Here is a 17,500-nt window from a genome sequence, read left to right on the forward strand (position 1 = left end):
ATGTCAATACTGTCTATTTCGTGGCATGATCGCTAGACCTACAGCATGGCACCCATAGAGCACTTGTATGAGCTGAACAAAATTTGACTAATCCTTATCATATTAAGTACACTGGTATTTCAATATCGGATTCGTGTGGCGCTCACAGTTGAACCTTTTGAACCCGAGAGAATCCAAAGTCACGAAATACGAAACGGTAGATGTACTTGCAATATTCCACTGAGTACATCTCTGTACGACCATACATACTCTGCAGAACGAATTTCCTTGCACTGAACGTATCGCACAGATCGGCCATGGGAGTGCAATGACGCTGGCCATGAGGGCGTGTGTTCAGCACCGACTAGGCACGTGTTCTGACCACGGGCGCCGAAGTGTTACTGAGCTCCCTTCACCCAAGCTTCCCGTGTCATTCAAACCCCCAGCGGCCATTTCCGTAAAAAAGTTTACCCTGTATCAGCAGACAGCTCACACTGACGTCATGAGGGTGACATCACGATATCCTAAAGGAAGTGTCCTGCTATTTCGGTTCCTCTCTTGCGCATAGACGATAGGCATAACTGGCCGCTGGCACTCGGCGCTCACGTCACAACCAGCTGGCAACTGTCACCGGATGCGATGGCGATAGGTGTGTGGAGTGCAGCCTGGGAGCATCAATGTATTTGAATGTGTTTATCGAAGGGCGAGAAAGGACGCAAGTCTGGGGGACCGTTGGGCGGTTTCCGTTTGCTTTAGAGGTGGGCGTAACCATATGCTGCAGCGCCGCCGCGACAAAACAAACGGTCAGTCGGCAAGACCTACCGGCGTCGCAAATCTGCAGTCGCTCTCCTCACCCCAAGATTTTCCAATTCATTCTCCATACCTTCTCCTACCACAAATATTTATGCTTTCAACACAAAGCAATCCCTACCCACACCAACTCCCGTGATCTGTTCCCCTCGTGCAGTCATCCTGTTCACACAAACACCCTCCCTGGCCTTCCCAGAAGGTTCACGCTGTCAACATGACCAGAGACTTCGTGGTATAAACTATAACACATCCTCCCATTGTGCTGACATAACCGCCTACATCACACTCGACAATATACCGTCGAAAGAAGCAGAATTGGCAACAAATATTCACAACTCGGAAAAATAAAACAAAGACAGAAAGAACACAGACACGCTTTAAAGTTCACGTTCAGCTCAAAGCATCCCTATTATACGGTGCAAATGACGTCGTGGTGAAAGTTGTTTGGTGGGAGATCTCGCGCGCGGATGGGCATGACTACCTCCGCCTGAGGCCGTTGCTCGAGACCATCAATGGCAGCGTGGCTCTCCTTCTGGCTCTCCTCCTGGCTCTCCTTCTGGTTCTCCTTCTGGCTCTCTGGCCCCGCGTCTCGCCTCTGCATCCACGTCGTAAAACATCAAAGTAAACACGTGCACGACCCTCTTCACCGAAAGGCTGGCACAAAATATTTATCGTTCCTTATCTAGCGCCGTAATTCTATTGGATAACAATAGCAGCTTGTTACTTAAATCCCCGCGTCCAGATTCGGGGAATTCAATCTGTCCTATCAAATGAGCGTTTAGCGATAACACAGAAGGCATATAAATAGAACGAATTGATTCCTAGTCTCGATATGTAGGACAAACTATTTTCGCTTACAGAGGTCATTTAAATAAAACGATCACTTTCTGAAACCGAGGTCTAGCTTCAGGATATTTAGCAGTTACTTATACCTGATCATACTATACATCTAAAACTTTCCTCTATTCCATTCACAATCTAAAATCAGTTTGACATGATCCCATGAAAACAACTCATTATAAATATACAGTGAATCCCAGTCACTGTTGTCTATAGTCTCCACCTGAGTTACGTCTAGGTTGGTAACCCTGGTTGATCCAATCGCTGCCAACATGAGACCGTAAGACTTTTACCTACTTTTACCTGTAACGAATATATATATATATTTTTTTTATTCTTTTAGTTTACTACCTTATCATACTTCATTGACAGTTTGACCGAACGTAATCTAATCATTACAAAGCGCTGGTCGCGGGGTATGAATGAGCAAAATTCGAAGCCTTGGCACAGCTGAGCCCTGCCTTACCATATCCACTTTTTCTCTATAAAATGTGACGTGATCAACCTCATTTTGACGTTTTTTCCTCCCCTCTCCCTCTCCCTCTTTTTCTGAATCGCCTTTTAGAGAAGACAAACGCACATGGCTTCAACCCAATTCATCCGATGTGCTTTTTGAATAATAAACACATTAAGTGACCATACGAATGAATAAAATAAACACAATAAACATCCCGCCACGACAGGCCGGGTGGCAGCCCTGTCGGCGGCGTGAACCTGGGCGCGAGAAATGGTCATTCATTCTACTACGTTTATTCTGTGTACGGGACTGTGCCGCCCTCAACTCGCTGCTATCACACCTGCTGCCACTATGCCTGTTTTGATGATGTTTATAACTATTATTACGACCCTTGCATGTTCCTCTTTACTGACATTAATAAGGTGAGATGGACGGAGGGCAAACGATGTACTTTCCTTGACCGTTTAACTATGAACGTTTCGTATAAAGCATTAGGAAATTTCGATATATGGTTGGCTTTGAGATAAGGCTTATCAGTTCCAGAATTATTTATATAATGCCAGTAAGCTTCATCCCCATACAGACAAAAACCTGAATACTAATAAATAAACATATGCAATATCTCCGAAACCTTCTCTGTACCTGTACTATCCACGCCATTAGCTGACTTTGATGCGAGAGGCTGATAATCACTCTTATTATTCTAACCACTGTGTTTTCCCCTGGCCTCACTTCCTACACCACGTATTACTGACAATTAATCATAATCATGAATCGTCTCGCCCTCATGGCAATAAATCTCAAACCGAAGCAATAGCATAGGAGGTAACATTGTGCAATAACAAAAAAATGAACTCATGAAATGCCTTCAAAATTTTCGGCATAGTTCGCATTTCTATTCAGTTCTTTTTATTTATCTAAGTAAAGATCCGCAAAAACATAAAGCCAGTTACTTTTTTTTTAATCGTGATTTACTGCAATTGACAGTGAAAATGCATTTTCCGTTTATAAGAAAAAAAACAAAAAAACAATTAGTTTGTAGCCTTTCCCCGCGGTAAGTCAATGGATGCTCGTCCCTCGTTGCCTCGAAGGGTCGAAATTCCTATATTCAACAAAGGCATTCTCGACCAAAGCGAAAAAGGCAGGCGATCTTAAATGCAAACTCACGCGGCACTGTCCGCCTTCGAGTTCCTTATTAGCGCAATGCGGAGATATCGCAACACAAGAAAATAAATCTCGAATACTTAATACCAGAGATCCTTAATCCCACATCAAATACAAAGGCTTCGCAAAGTCCTTTTGTGAGGGCACCCGAAGCCTTTCCTGACAAGATCGGGTCTCGCAACATCCTGGCCACTTCCATGCAACGAGAGAATGCATTCAAGACACGGGCATTTCCAAAGGACAGCATTCCCGAGAGGATCTGAAACGCTCGAGAATTCGCAAGAAAGAGCTGGATTAGGAAGATAACAATCGGCCTGACTTTCATGTATGTAGAGGGGGAGCCGAGAAGTGGTCTGACCAGCTCATAACACTCGAGTTATGCTATTTACACCGGTGGGCGGACCGGCCTTAGCGGGAGGAGGAATGAACAAGTAATAGAATTAAAGATCTACACACACACACACACACACACACACACACACACACACACACACACACACACACACACACACACACACTCATAAGCCACACACACACACACACACAGATAAATGCAAATAAGCATGCGAAGACCCACACACACAACATCTATATCTACATATATCAGTAAATTTCCATTTGTATATATAATTACACCCGCGCGTACACGGACACACACACACACACACACACACACACACGTATATGTACAGGAACACTTATAAATGAATAAGAGAAATGCATAGCAATTCATACTCAGCGAAGCTTAAACTAAGGACATTACGTGACAATTATTTTCTAGAACCTAACCATCCCAAAGGGGGCAAAACAGGATAGGAAGAGGAGGTAGGGAGGTACGAGAAGGAAGAGGGGAAAGGGAGAGGGGAGAGGAGGTAGGGGGTAGGAGGAGGGGAGAGGGGTAGGAGGAGGAGGGGGTGAGGGGTAGGAGGGGAGAGAGGAGAAGGGGATAGGAAGAGGAGGAGGAGGAGGAGGAGGGGAGGAGGAGGGGAGAGGGGAAGGAGGAGGGAGGAAGAGGAGGAGGAGGGGAGGGAGGAGAGAGGGGGGAGGGGAGGAGGGAGGAGGAGGAGGAGGAGGGGGAGAGAGGGGCAGCAGGAGGGGGAGAGAGGTAGGAGGAAGGGTGAGAGGAAAAGGGGATAGGAGTAGGAGGAGGAGAAGAGGATAGGAAGAGGAGGAGGAGGAGGAGGAGGAGGGAAAGGAGAGGAGGAGGAGGAGGAAGGAGAGGGGGAGGAAGGAGGAGGAGGAGGAGGAGGGAAAGGGGGAGGAAGGAGGATGGGGGGACGGGGGAAGGGAGGAGAGAGAGAATGAAAGAGAGACAGAGACCGAGAGCTGAAGATCAAGATCCAGCAAAAGGGAAAGAGAAAGAGAAAGAGGGAGACAGAGAGAGCGTGAGCAGACATAGCGTCCGTGACCCTGCGTGAGGGCTCGTGCCGTCACCCTCATAGAACGTCGTAATGCCCCCACCAGCGCCGTCCTCACGATTACTGCACCATCGCACCACGGCGCCCAACCCCAGCGCCCTGGATGAACACTGTTAGAACACACTATACATCATCACTATCATCACACCACAGACAACAGACTGACCAACTCTTCAAGGAATTGAATGTATGGTTGCAATTATTCTGTGTTTTCATTACATTACCCTCGAGACAACAGTGATCTCCGACATACAGTGAAGGTTTAACTTAACCCAGTTACTTGCGGTTATAATATTAACCAACATTATTCAATATCCCTTGAATTAAGCTTTACGACTCACAAATTGTAACTGGGTGCAAGGGATGTGCTCATGCCCATAGTAAATCGTACTCTGCCTTGCTCAAGTTCGTTGCTCCTTTCCAACCATGATGACGTGTATTCCTGCAAGTTCGCGTATTCTTGGTGTTGATGTACGGTACTGGTTCACACACACACACACACACACACACACACACACACACACACACACACACACACACACACACACACGCACACGCACACGCACACGCACACGCACACGCACACACACACACACACACGGACGTCAATAACCTGCTGGTTCACCATACCATCATATACAATTACGTATATTTGCATACCTTTTCAGTTGGGGTCACTAAAGTATAAACAATGGCACAAACGATGCAGTTCACCTATTCCGGCGGCTAACATCACATCGTAAATAATGTGGATGCAAGGTGGATATGTAATTCTAGTTTAATGCGAACAACACCACGCGGCAGACAGCGGCCCAGACTTCCCATATTCGAACTCAAATTTGAATAAAAAAAAAATCCTGATCTATTTTGAAGAGACAACTATATCTGATACAGCTATAACACAATCACCTGGCCGAGACTGACAAATAACTAGTAGTTGAGTAAAAGCCTCTAGTTTGTAAACTGTTCTAACGATATATCTAGTCAGGCTGTCAGGCTGTCGTGCCAAAGAGATTCGAACGTTTCCCACTCGAACGACACACGCAAGTTCATGGAAACTGGAAACTGGACGTCCTCCATTATCTCTCAGGAAAACACACACTTGCAAGAGAACAAATAAAAGTGAAAATTGGTACGTGCTCGCTTTCAGACTTATCTAAAGACCTGCTAATATCCCATCAATCTGGAACCTGTTCTCAGAATTCCTATGCATTGCTGGCGGTGATTCCACTCTCAGCTCACGGCACTTTCGTACGTGAGGCGATTACAAGTTGGCTTCTGCATCTGGATGAAATTTCGAGGTGAAACATAGTAAGTGATTTTGGGAAATAGTTGATTGGTGTTTATACTACAAACCGTCCATTGGATAGGTCATAATTTGGAATCCGTTGGCTAATGTAGCGGAAGCTATTTCCCTAAATACATCTGAGTTATGGTAGAGCTATGCCACAAACAATTCGACCGTACTGAATTTGCAAGGCAAGGGCCTTCATTAGCATGCATTTTTCACTTGCAATTAGTGCACGTATGTACTCGGACTGACATTACATTCTACATGATAGGCACCTGGCAGATGCTTCCATGTCTGCAGAGTATTACAGTTATGGCTCCTGATATATAAAGAAAAAACAAAACAAAACAACACACTCACACACACACACACACACACACACACACACACACACACACACACACATATATATATATATATATATATATATATATATATATATATATACATATACACTATATGCAAAACCCGACGGCGAGGCGAGGCAGCCCAGAAGGAAGAGCGATCCAACAAGCGCCAAAGCGACCCGAGTCAAGGAAAGGCCTGTACATCTGAGTAGCAAACCGATAAACCAAATATCATCTGATACCCCGCCGGCTCTCACTTTGCACCAAGAAATGGAATGAAGTGGCCGCGAGACACAGCAAGTCCTAGGACACACGCCGCCCCTGCTAATCGGCCTCAGACGAGCTCCTGCACGAACTTTGCTCTCCATGCCTCTTCTTCGCCGGGTCTTAGGACACAAGGGATGACGTCAAGAGCGCATAATAATAAATCGTCCCCGGCAAAATTTACAAGTCAAACAGAGTGTGAATATTTTTCGAGAGAGTTGCGTGGGTACCTTCTCTTTGCGACAAATCGCCAGAACGCTGTCGCTGCATGTCATTAGCCATGTTTTATGACCGACTCAAATGTGACGCGTCCAGCAGGAGGAGGTGCTGGTTCCTGGGCGACTCACTTGCCGTTCGCTTGCTCCGTCTCGTCCGCACAGATGATGACGAACTCCGCATTTTTAACTTAATGAGCGAGATATCCGATTCTGATTTTTCTCCCTCGCATTCGCTGGATCGTGAGCAACTATAACCAGGTGATGAAGCGGTTACCATATTAGGTACGATGTGAAAAATAATCAAAAGATCGGATGAATGTTCAACTCTAATCTAGCTTCTTAAACTAAATATCAATAATTACATATGAATATAATCAAAACCTTTGAGGATTCTTGAACATAATTACGTTGAGGATGTTACTCAAAGGACAAAGGCCGTCGCGGACAGGAAACAGCCCCGTACAATACAAAAATAAGAATAGCAACATTCCTGAGTACACTGACAATGCAGTGATCAACAATATCATCACATTTCAGGGAAAAAACACTCACTGCGGGAAGCGAGTACGAAAAGAACTAGCGGGTCTACCTCCGGTGACGCCTTCTCGGGCAGGAAACATTCTTAAATGGAATCCGGATTTGTCATAGGACTTGCAGACGAAAAGCGGACTCTGAGTTTACGCTTCTTCAGAAGAAAGAAAAAAAAAAAAAAAAAAAAAAAAAAAAAAAAAAAAAAAAAAAAAAAAAAATATATATATATATATATATATATATATATATATATATATATATATATATTCATAACATCCTGCCAAGCCACCCGGCTTCGGATTCTGATTCAGCAAGAACCGCGCGAAACAAGAATGACAGTCACCATCGACTGATTCAAAAAGAAGAAGAAGAAGAAGAACAAAGCTGCGAATGAGAAGCGAACAAAATGAGTAGGAGAGATCGGAGCCAATAATCCGACGATATTTATTCGTGACGCGGCCAGCCACATTCCCTCCGCGAGCCACAAAGACACGGGTGTTGGTGCTCATGAAGGCAGCCTCACATGGGTCCCTAAACACCCCCCTTCCCCCCTTCCCCTCCCCACCCACCCCTCCTCCTCCTCCTATTTCTTCTTCGCCTCCTCTATCTCTATCTCTATGTCCATCTCTATGTCCACCACCAACACCATAACCTCTACTCCTGCGTGTATAAGGAAGCATCCTATGTCTCTGTCAAGATCTCCTCTCCATCCTGGTTTTGTTGTGGACACTGTAGATGGTGATGGATTAGAGAGATTGCATAATAATGAAGGGGGAAAGGCATTGTTGTGGCTAACAGTGTGGACCCTTGGACGGTTGGGACAGAATGATGTACTGTGAAAATCTTGCGTCAGAAAAAAAGTAAGGACGAAACTTAAAGTAAGACTAAAAATGAAAGGTATTTTTCAATTTTTTTTAATACTAAAAAAATGAAAATAAAGGGTATTTTTCAATGCGAAATTTAAAAAATACTAAAAATGAATATGAAGGGTATTTTTCAATGTGAATAAAAAAAAAAAACATTTGCAATGCCCAAAATAACTGAGAAAGAGTTATGGTAAACAAGAGATGCTACACGAAATAACGAAATCCTATAGAAAGAAGAAGAATGATTTCAAAACCTTCCTTCATTGCTATCGTTGCACAGCCAAAACAATCCACTGGCGACTAACTTACGAAAAGACAGAGAGAGAGAGAGAGAGAAGTAAGAAAAGGAGGAAACAAGCAAGCCGGAAAGTAAACAAGAAAAAGGATGCAAGAGGCCGATGAGGAGGAAGGCAACATGACACACATAGAAGCAGGCGAGAGGCTGTCACTAAGACGAACGAAGGGCGACTGACTGCGACACATAAAATGAAAATGAAATAAAATAAGGGCTAAGGGAGAACGGGGAGGCTGTGGACGAGGATGGGAGGGGGGGGACCCGTGGGAGGAGCCAAACGATAGTGAGGGTGTGTGTGTATGTGTTTGTGTGTTTGTGTGTGTGAGAGTGAGTGAATGAGTGAGTGGGTGAGTGTGAGTGTGTGCGTGTGTGTATGTTTGCATGTGTGTGTCAGTATGTGTGAACGGCCCCATCATACTCGCGGCGGGATAGTCACCATGACCTTAATTTAACGTCTTTTCCGTCTCATCATAAACTCTTCATTGACTAGCAAGATATTACCTAATCATTTCATAAAGCAAACGATAGGAAAACACAAACATAAATAAACAGAAGCAAAGGTTCTCCTTCGAGGTAACGAACAAGAGCCATTCACCAGGACTCTCACACTAGCTACCCTCTGACGTCCTGAGTGACGTCATACATCCCCCCCTCCCCCCTCCGCCCCCCACACACCTCCCCCACAGTGGCAATCAGAAGCTGACGGATACCCTGAGGCGTGCTTGCCTTAGGTAACGTGGTCTGATTATTAAAACTTATATACATGCCTTAGAAAAAAAGTGTGTTTGAATGCATGATTGGTAGCTGTATTTTTCCTTAATCTTCGTTTATCTTTGCTTGTTCCTCTCTCTTTTCCTCTCTCTTTTTTTCTCTCTCTCCTTCGCAATCTTGAGTCATGTTTACTTGACCGCTGTTTCGCACGTCTTTCTATTTGCGCCGAGTCCGCTTGCCCTACAAACGGGGCTATTAAGAGCAAGCTGGCCCTCCACCTCCTCCTGTACCTACACATTCACCTCCTCATTCTCATTTACCCCTTCCTCCTCCTATTCATTCCTCCTCCTCTTCTTCTTCTTCTTCTTCTTCTTCTTCTTCTTCTTCTTCTTCTTCTTCTTCTTCTTCTTCTTCTTCTTCTTCTTCTTCTTCTTCTTCTTCTTCTTCTTCTTCTTCTTCTTCTTCTTCCTCCTCCCCCCGGTTCTACTTCTCCCTTTCCCCTTCTTCCATTTTAGATGACCTAGGAACGAGCCACAGTCTAGAGCGATGACCAGACAACAAAGACCTGATCACGAAGCATAAGCGACTATCTGGTCAAAGCCTGTGACATGATCAGGCTATCTCTTCACTATGGACTACCTGTCAGCTGTGACTCTGCGTTGATATATGACCTGGACACGAGGCTTTATCATGCAGCGTCACTTCTTACGAATTATCAAAAGATGGAAGGTCCCTTACAGTAAAAGATCTTACTCCCTCCTAGTTGGGCAGAGTATGGTATCATAGCATGTGAAATGACCTGCCTTGGAATCACCGTAGTCTGCACTCCAGACGATCTCGACAAAAAAATGACCTTATTAAACGAGCCGATCTGTCTGCCCATGACCTATCACCCCGCTAGGACGGACGACCAAACAAGACACATGACCTTATCCCGGGAAATGACTCAACCGCCACAGAAGCCGTTCGAAAGGAGATCTCAGCTACATCATCCCTCCCTTAGCCTGTTTACTGCAAGTATTAATGAGGCCTATCAAGGTGGCCAAAACATTCTTTTTGTAAATAATGTCAGACTTTTAGGAGACAGTCGTAAACATAAATGCAAGCTGGTCGACTCACATTACCGGCACCTGTGGATAGTTTCAAGGCACACTAGTCTAAATGTTTTTATACACTGAACAATATTCATGCCATTTATTTCCACTAACGCCAAGACGTAATATATCAATCCAGGAAGACTGCATAAAATTTGCATCTATATACAAACAGCATAATCGATCTTACAAGAGTGTTTTGTAAGAACAGCCTCGGTAAACAAAATCCTATCCCAACTTGATCAAATAAACAGAAACCCGCAGGGATACGTAAGCCCCTTGTTAAACTTTAAAGAGACTTCGTGACACTGTACTCCCTTTCCCCTTTCATACGATGGTCACATGTGGGTCGGTGGGGGTAGGGAGTAGGGAGTAGGGAGTAGGGAGTAGGGGGTAGGGGGTAATGGGAGAATGGAAGGACCCACGGCGCGACCCATGTTTCCTGCTCTTGAAAGTGGAGGATAATTATAGGCCGAGTTGGTGGTGTGACAACTCTCTCTTACTGGACTTGGTCTGTCTGCAAGCGGGCCCCATGCTGACACCATGTCGCCTACTTCCCTTTATTGCCCGTTGCTCTTGCCATTTCTCACCGCCCTTTTTTCTCTTTGTCTCTCCCTCTCTCTCTGTCCCTCCCTCTCCCTCTGCCTTTCCCTCTTCTCCCCCCTCCCTCCCCACCCTATCTACCCATCAATCACCACTCATCAACGTCTAACCGTGTCTACATCAATCCGTCGAGGCGTCCATCATCAACTCGTCACTGCTGGCTATCTGTTTCTCGATCCGTCCACCCGGCCTGTCTGTCTGTCTGTCTGTCTGTCTGTCTCTCCACCCGCCGCCCAGCCTGCGTGCCAGACGGCCCAAAGACCTGTAGGAACGCCTGCTCATTCCCCGACGCCCGGCAACGATACCCAAGATCATCGTGTTTCTCTAAGAACGGGTTCGTCTTCAAGCATGGAAAAGCACGTCGACCGGGCTCTATCAAGTGTTGAAATGTAAATTCTCAGTCTCCATAGGCTTACTCATTCTATTTTCTGATTATAATTAAGTGTCCTGTCTGTGTGTGTCTCTGTTTATGCGTATATGATTCTATCCTTCCTCATATCTAAAAAAAAAAAAAAAAAAAAAAAAAATCCCCCATCCTCTCAATCATAATGAAAGTCACCAAGAACCGCTACTGGAATAACAACAAGTGTTTCTCCCTAAAAGCAAATAACCGACATGTCTCTATCTCTCGGGCAGTGTCTTGGTTCTTCCTTCCCTTCCCCTTTGCCACTATTACGTTCAATAACTATTTCAAAGGGTTCAGTCTTGAGCAGTGCCATTCAAAGCCGTCCTTTTCTCGAGGGTTTAAGAAACACGCAGACACAAAAAATCTTGCAAATAAACCCGAGTAAAAAGATAAACAGACAAATAAAGATGGCCAATAAATCATTTGTTCCCATCGCGGGGCACTTGAAGTGGGTAAACACCGCCGCGAGTTGGCCCGACACCTCGCCCTCGGGGATCACCTCTGGCGTCAGGGGTTCGCCCTCCTCTCGCCCCACGATCTACCTTCACTGTGCTTGCTTTCGCTCTCGCTCTCGCTCTCGCTCACTCGCTGCCTTTCGCTTGCTCGTTCTTCCTTGATACCTCTCGCTCTGTGGCTGTCTCTATCTTTCTTTCACTCGCCCTCTCGAGTTTTATCTCACTCCCTCCCTCCCTCCTCCTTCCCTCCACGTTCATCTCTAACAGACGTGATCTGTTTCTCTCTCTCTCTCTCTCTCTCTCTCTCTCTCTCTCTCTCTCTCTCTCTCTCTCTCTCTCTCTCTCTCTCTCTCTCTCTCTCACACGCACACACACACACGCACACACATAGTCACACACTCTCTCTCTTTGTCTCTCTGTCTCGCTCTCACTCTCACTCTCACTCACACATTCTCTCCCTCTCCCGAGTGAAGAGTGAAGGCAGTTATCGGTAATCAAACACCTGACTGTGGTCTCTCATCCCTCCCGACTGCTGGCATGGCTGTACCTGTTCCTTCTCTAATTCTTTTTGGAAACCGAACACCACTGAACAAGAACCTGGCCATCTTGCACTTGTTATGCCAATGCAAGCTTTCACTCCCCACGGATTCTGCAATACGAAACACCAAGGAGCACAAGACGTGTGTGCTACTGACACATGCAACGGCAGGCATCTCCAATGGGGTTACGTCAGTTTGGCATCATGTTGCGTCTCCGCAGGCGACCAGATCCTGCCTCAGCATCCCTGTGTTTACATCTCGCTCTGACTATGACGTGATAAGTTATGTGCGACTGTAGGATCGTATGGCATTGTCCAGATTTTTTTTCTCTCGTTTTTTTTCTCTATCACGGATGATATTCTCTTTCAAAAGGTTCTCTGTCGATTTTGTGTCAGTGGTCTTTGCTTGTTCTTGTTCACTTCTGAATCTCTGAAGATCCACGTAGTCTGGCACTCGAATATATAAATAACGCAAACACTGGGAGAACATTTTGTACTTTCTCCCTTTCGCTGTTTTTTTTCTCTATTTTTTTTTTCTCCGTTTCCATCACTCACTCAGACGTTTACTTATCCTCTTAACCTCTTCAAGTATTTCTTCTTAACGTCATTCCCATGGCAAAGCCTGCCATATACCAAGGCTCTCCTCTCATGCCATGCAACATGTAGCAGCTGATCCCAAAGCGTCCTTGCATATCATGCCCCGGAATAACTTCATTCCTCTCAAACTGCGTCATTCCACGTCATCGCAAAGTAGCTTTTGCTTCTGTCACGAGTCGCACTTTTGCCATAGCGGCCGAGGACTAAATGTCTCACCTGGTGCCACATCTTTCATGTTGCACAATCATGGCCTGATCATTATCATCCTGGCCACATGCCTCATTCCACAATTGGTTAATGCCCTTACACCGAAGACCACACTGGTTACATTACGATCGGCAGCACCCGTTGAATTAACAATAACAAATAACAACACTGAACACTGTACTCATTCCCGTTGTTTACATTTTCCCACCATACGTGTCATGGTCTTTACACACTGCACCGTCCATAATTTTACCAGGACAAGGTCAGTGTCTGGTTCTAGACAATGATGGTCATGCATAGCATTTTCATGAGCCGCATTCCGACGCTCGCGGGGGTCTCCGTTCCCCTTCGCTTCCGAACGGCATCGCCCTCCTGACGAGACGAGATCGAACCCCGAACCCCGCAGAGAGCGGAAGTGGGAGGAGATGAGAGAGCGAGCGCGGGACGCCCTCTGCAGCCACCTTGCTGTCGGCCAGCTGGCTCTCGTCACACTGCCCGCCCGCCCGCCGCCGCTCCCGAGACCACACCGCGAACCCACGGCGGAGGCACGGGGGTCGCCGGCTGCCAATTACCGCATCCCCTTTCCCCGCTTGCGACGCTCAGACATGGAGGGTCGTCGGTATTTTTGACTTCCTGGAATGATTGGGATGAGGCGGGGCGAAGGTGCCGTTCCTCTGGCGATCGGAACTTGGGGGCACAGGATGAGGTATCCATGTGTATCTGGTAACTGCGGATGCGATGCCTGTTCGCATACGCACTCAGCAACGCACACCAATGTACAACATCCACAAACATTTATTTTACGACTGTGATCATACGTACAGACAGGGTAACGCACGCGTTTTATTTATTTGTTTTTTTTTCTAGAAAAAAAACAAAACACGAAATACAATCACACAATAGGCTCGTTGTCCGTTGCTACATCACATAACATTTCCAGGGCTAGCAACCAAAATCCTACATAGTCCTGCTACTTGACGTTCTCATCCGCGCACGAGCACCAACCAGGTAGCAAGGAGACACACACCACACACGCGGTCACTAGGCTGACTTTTATGACTGCGAACCGTCCGTCTCTCAAAAGCCAATGTCCAGACAACAACGGCAGGAGGGTCTGAGCGTGTCCCTTCGTGGCGCGACTCACAAGCGCGATGAGGGCACGGGGATGAGGAGATAATGAGGCGGCGCACCTGTCATCACATCGGGTCGTCAGCTGGCCTCGGAGGATGCTTAGGTCGGACGGCACTCAGGGGGGAGGAGCTTCTGCCATGTTTATCTGTCTCACATACACACACACACACACACACACACACACACACACACACACACACACACACACACACACACACACACACACACACACACACACAATGCACACACAAATACACTCACACATGTATATGTATATAAATATGCACATGTACATATATGTATATATATATATATATATATATATATATATATATATATATATATATATATATATATATATATATATGTGTGTGTGTGTGTGTGTGTGTGTGTGTATGTGTGTGTATATGTATATGTATATATATATATATATATATATATATATATATATATATATATATATACATACATATATATACATATATATATATACATATACATACATACGCACATACGAGATAGACTGTGGACTGAAAAACGGAGAGGAGAGAGAGAGAGAGAGAGAGAGAGAGAGAGAGAGAGAGAGAGAGAGAGAGAGAGAGAGAGAGAGAGAGAGAGAGAGAGAGAGAGAGAGAGAGAGAGAGAAGAGAGAGAGAAGAGAGAGAGAGAGAGAGAGAAGAGAGAGAGGAGAGAGAGAGAGAGAGAGAGAGAGAGAGAGAGAGAGAGAGAGAGAGAGAGAGAGAGAGAGAGAGAGAGAGAGAGAGAGAGAGAGAGAGAGAGAGAGAGAGAGAGAGAGAGAGAGAGAACTGTAAAGTTTAACTCTGTCTAGAAAATGATCCATGGCATTTAAAACCACCCGCGTAGTGTAAAACAAAATAAACAAACAATTACGCAAATAAACACGGGAACGAAAATCCCCCCCCCACCCCCCAACCATCTCCACTCGTCAAAACAAACAAACAATTTCGTCGAGATGATCATTAAAAATAATAACAATAATAATAATAATAAAAAAAACATTAAAAAATATACATACACAACAACAACACACATAATTCCCGCGGTCCCCCCCCCCCCGCCCAACCGCCCTCCTCCTCCTCCTCATCATTAGAGACAAATGCCTCGTTACACATAATTCCAAATTAGCGAGCGTTAAGAGCGAGGGTCCAACAAGGCAGCTTCACCCGCCGGCACTAATATAAATGTTTACACAGCCCACTACGCGCAAAAGGAAAGTTCACAAACACGGGGAAAAGGTCACTAGTTGGTCACCATAACGAACGAAAGTCGAGGGATTTTTGCTGATGTTGGTTTTGGCTCCTTTGGTGGTGGTGGGGTGGGGGTGGGGGGGGTTCTTTTGAAAGGGGGGGAGGGGCAGGTGTAGGAAGGATAATACTGACGGTGATGATTGTGATTGTGATGATGGTGGGTGGTGATGGTGGTGATCACAAAGAGAAAATAATACTAAAGAAGAAGGACTGACATAGCAGTAAAAATTGGAAAATTGGAATAAGACAAATGGACCATTTAGGAGATCTGGGTTAGCGTGATCCCAATGGCCGGACGTGAGCTGGAAATGCCTTCCTCGTCTTGCCATCGCCTTTCGCGCCATTGGAAGTGCGACAATTTCCTTTCCGGAGAGACGACAGCGAAGTACGGGCGTCCCTTCTGGAAAGTTCTAGTTTGGCCTCGCCTTGTTTCGCTATCCCGGGATCCTTTCGTTTATTTTTAGTCTTTGGAGGAGAAAGAAGAGGAAGAAGAGGAGAAGGCGGGGAAGAAGAAGAAGAAGAAGAAGAAGAAGAAGAAGAAGAAGAAGAGGAAGGAGAAAGAGGAGGTGGAGAAGGTGGTGGCTGAGGAGGACGTTGAGATGAGAAGAATACGAAGGAGGAGGACGTCGAGATGAGGAGGAGAAGAAGAAGAAGAAGATAATCCTAATCTCGCAGCGCACTCGCAAGCCCTATTGTCCACCGAGGCCAAGAGACCATTAGCCGCGATAACCCGGTCATCACCATTAGAATGCATAATTACATCCGAACACGCAGGCCGGCGGAGGCCATCGTTCCTCATGCTGTCACGAGGGAAGGCGAGACGGCCGAGTCTGGCGCGCAATTTCGCAACGTCTCGGACCCAAAATAAATGGGGAGGGGGGGGAGAGAGAGAGAGAGAGAGAGAGAGAGAGAGAGAGAGAGAGAGAGAGAGAGAGAGAGAGAGAGAGAGAGAGAGAGAGAGAGAGAGTGATTATCAAAAATTATCTAAGATATAGATCTCAGATGAGATATTATACTGAACACAATTCAAATATGCAAAACAAAAACAAAGCTACTGGAGAGAGAGAGAGAGAAATACCCCCTAATAGAAAACTGTAAATATCCACGGATATTTGACAAATATACATTTCAAAAAAACTCCTAGAGGCGTAGTAGAGAGCAGAAACTCGTAGAAAAAAAATACTACAAAATATCCCTAAACTCAAAGCACCTCTCAACTCAAGTTTCCCGGACGTGAGATCCGTGTCTGCTAGGACGCGGAACACCATTTCTCAAGCGAATTTATCTGATAGAGGAGAGTGTTGGTGGTAGTGCTTTGTCAGGATGGTGTTCGGTTTCTTGCCTTCCTCTCCATCCCTCTTCTCTCCTAATAGTTCTGTCTACGCGGAATAATCTGGCTGGGTTCCCTCGCATTTCCCGGGGTACAGGATGTGTGATTTGGCACAACTTTGTATGCAAATGCTGTTGTGTACTGTGTGTGCATATTTCTCATTCTCTTCTCGATTCTCCCTTGTTTTCTCTTCTTTCTCTCTCCTTCTTCCCTCCTCCCTCCCTTTCCCTTTCCCTTTCCCTTTCCCTTTCCCGATCTCCCTCTCTTTTCCCTCCCTCTCCCTTTCCCTTTCCCTATCTCCCTCTCTTTTCCCCATCAGCTAAATACTTCTCAACCTTTTCTCTCCTCACTCGCACCATGACAACAGGACATTACCATAAATATTCAAGCCATTGGGGGATCCACAGCGTCCGAAGTCCTCGTATGAATATATATAAAGGATTCCCACGACATTCCCTTCCCACTAACTTAGGGAGACAGTTCCATAACATAAACAGAAACTGTTGGGGGTCTTGTATAGTGTTATCCCTGTGCTTCCTGTCTGTCTGTCTCTATACTCTCTTTCTTTGTGTATCTGTCCACTTTGTCTCTGTCTCTGTCTCTGTCTCTCTCTCTCTCCCCGGAGGGTGGAGGGATAACGTGTATAAACGAAATGAAATAAACAAAAATATTCACAAGTA

At 45.7% G+C, this 17,500-nt stretch overlaps 1 protein-coding gene and 1 long non-coding RNA gene across 2 annotated transcripts in view; both read right to left on the minus strand.

Moving 5' to 3' along the window:
* The window catches only part of LOC147470577 (uncharacterized), a 15,211-nt gene extending 1,977 nt beyond the window's left edge, over positions 1-13,234 (minus strand). Inside the window, exon 1 of the long non-coding RNA XR_015191506.1 lies at positions 13,101-13,234. This is a non-coding gene — a long non-coding RNA (uncharacterized LOC147470577). The remainder of the gene's footprint in view (positions 1-13,100) is intronic.
* Positions 1-17,500, minus strand: part of LOC122243228 (uncharacterized) — a 270,470-nt gene that overhangs the window by 7,810 nt on the left and 245,160 nt on the right. The window lies entirely within an intron of this gene.

The sequence above is a fragment of the Penaeus japonicus genome, unplaced genomic scaffold (genome assembly GCF_977035675.1).
Source record: "Penaeus japonicus unplaced genomic scaffold, GWHDUDI00000001_assembly GWHDUDI00000013, whole genome shotgun sequence".
Lineage (NCBI taxonomy): Eukaryota > Metazoa > Arthropoda > Malacostraca > Decapoda > Penaeidae > Penaeus > Penaeus japonicus.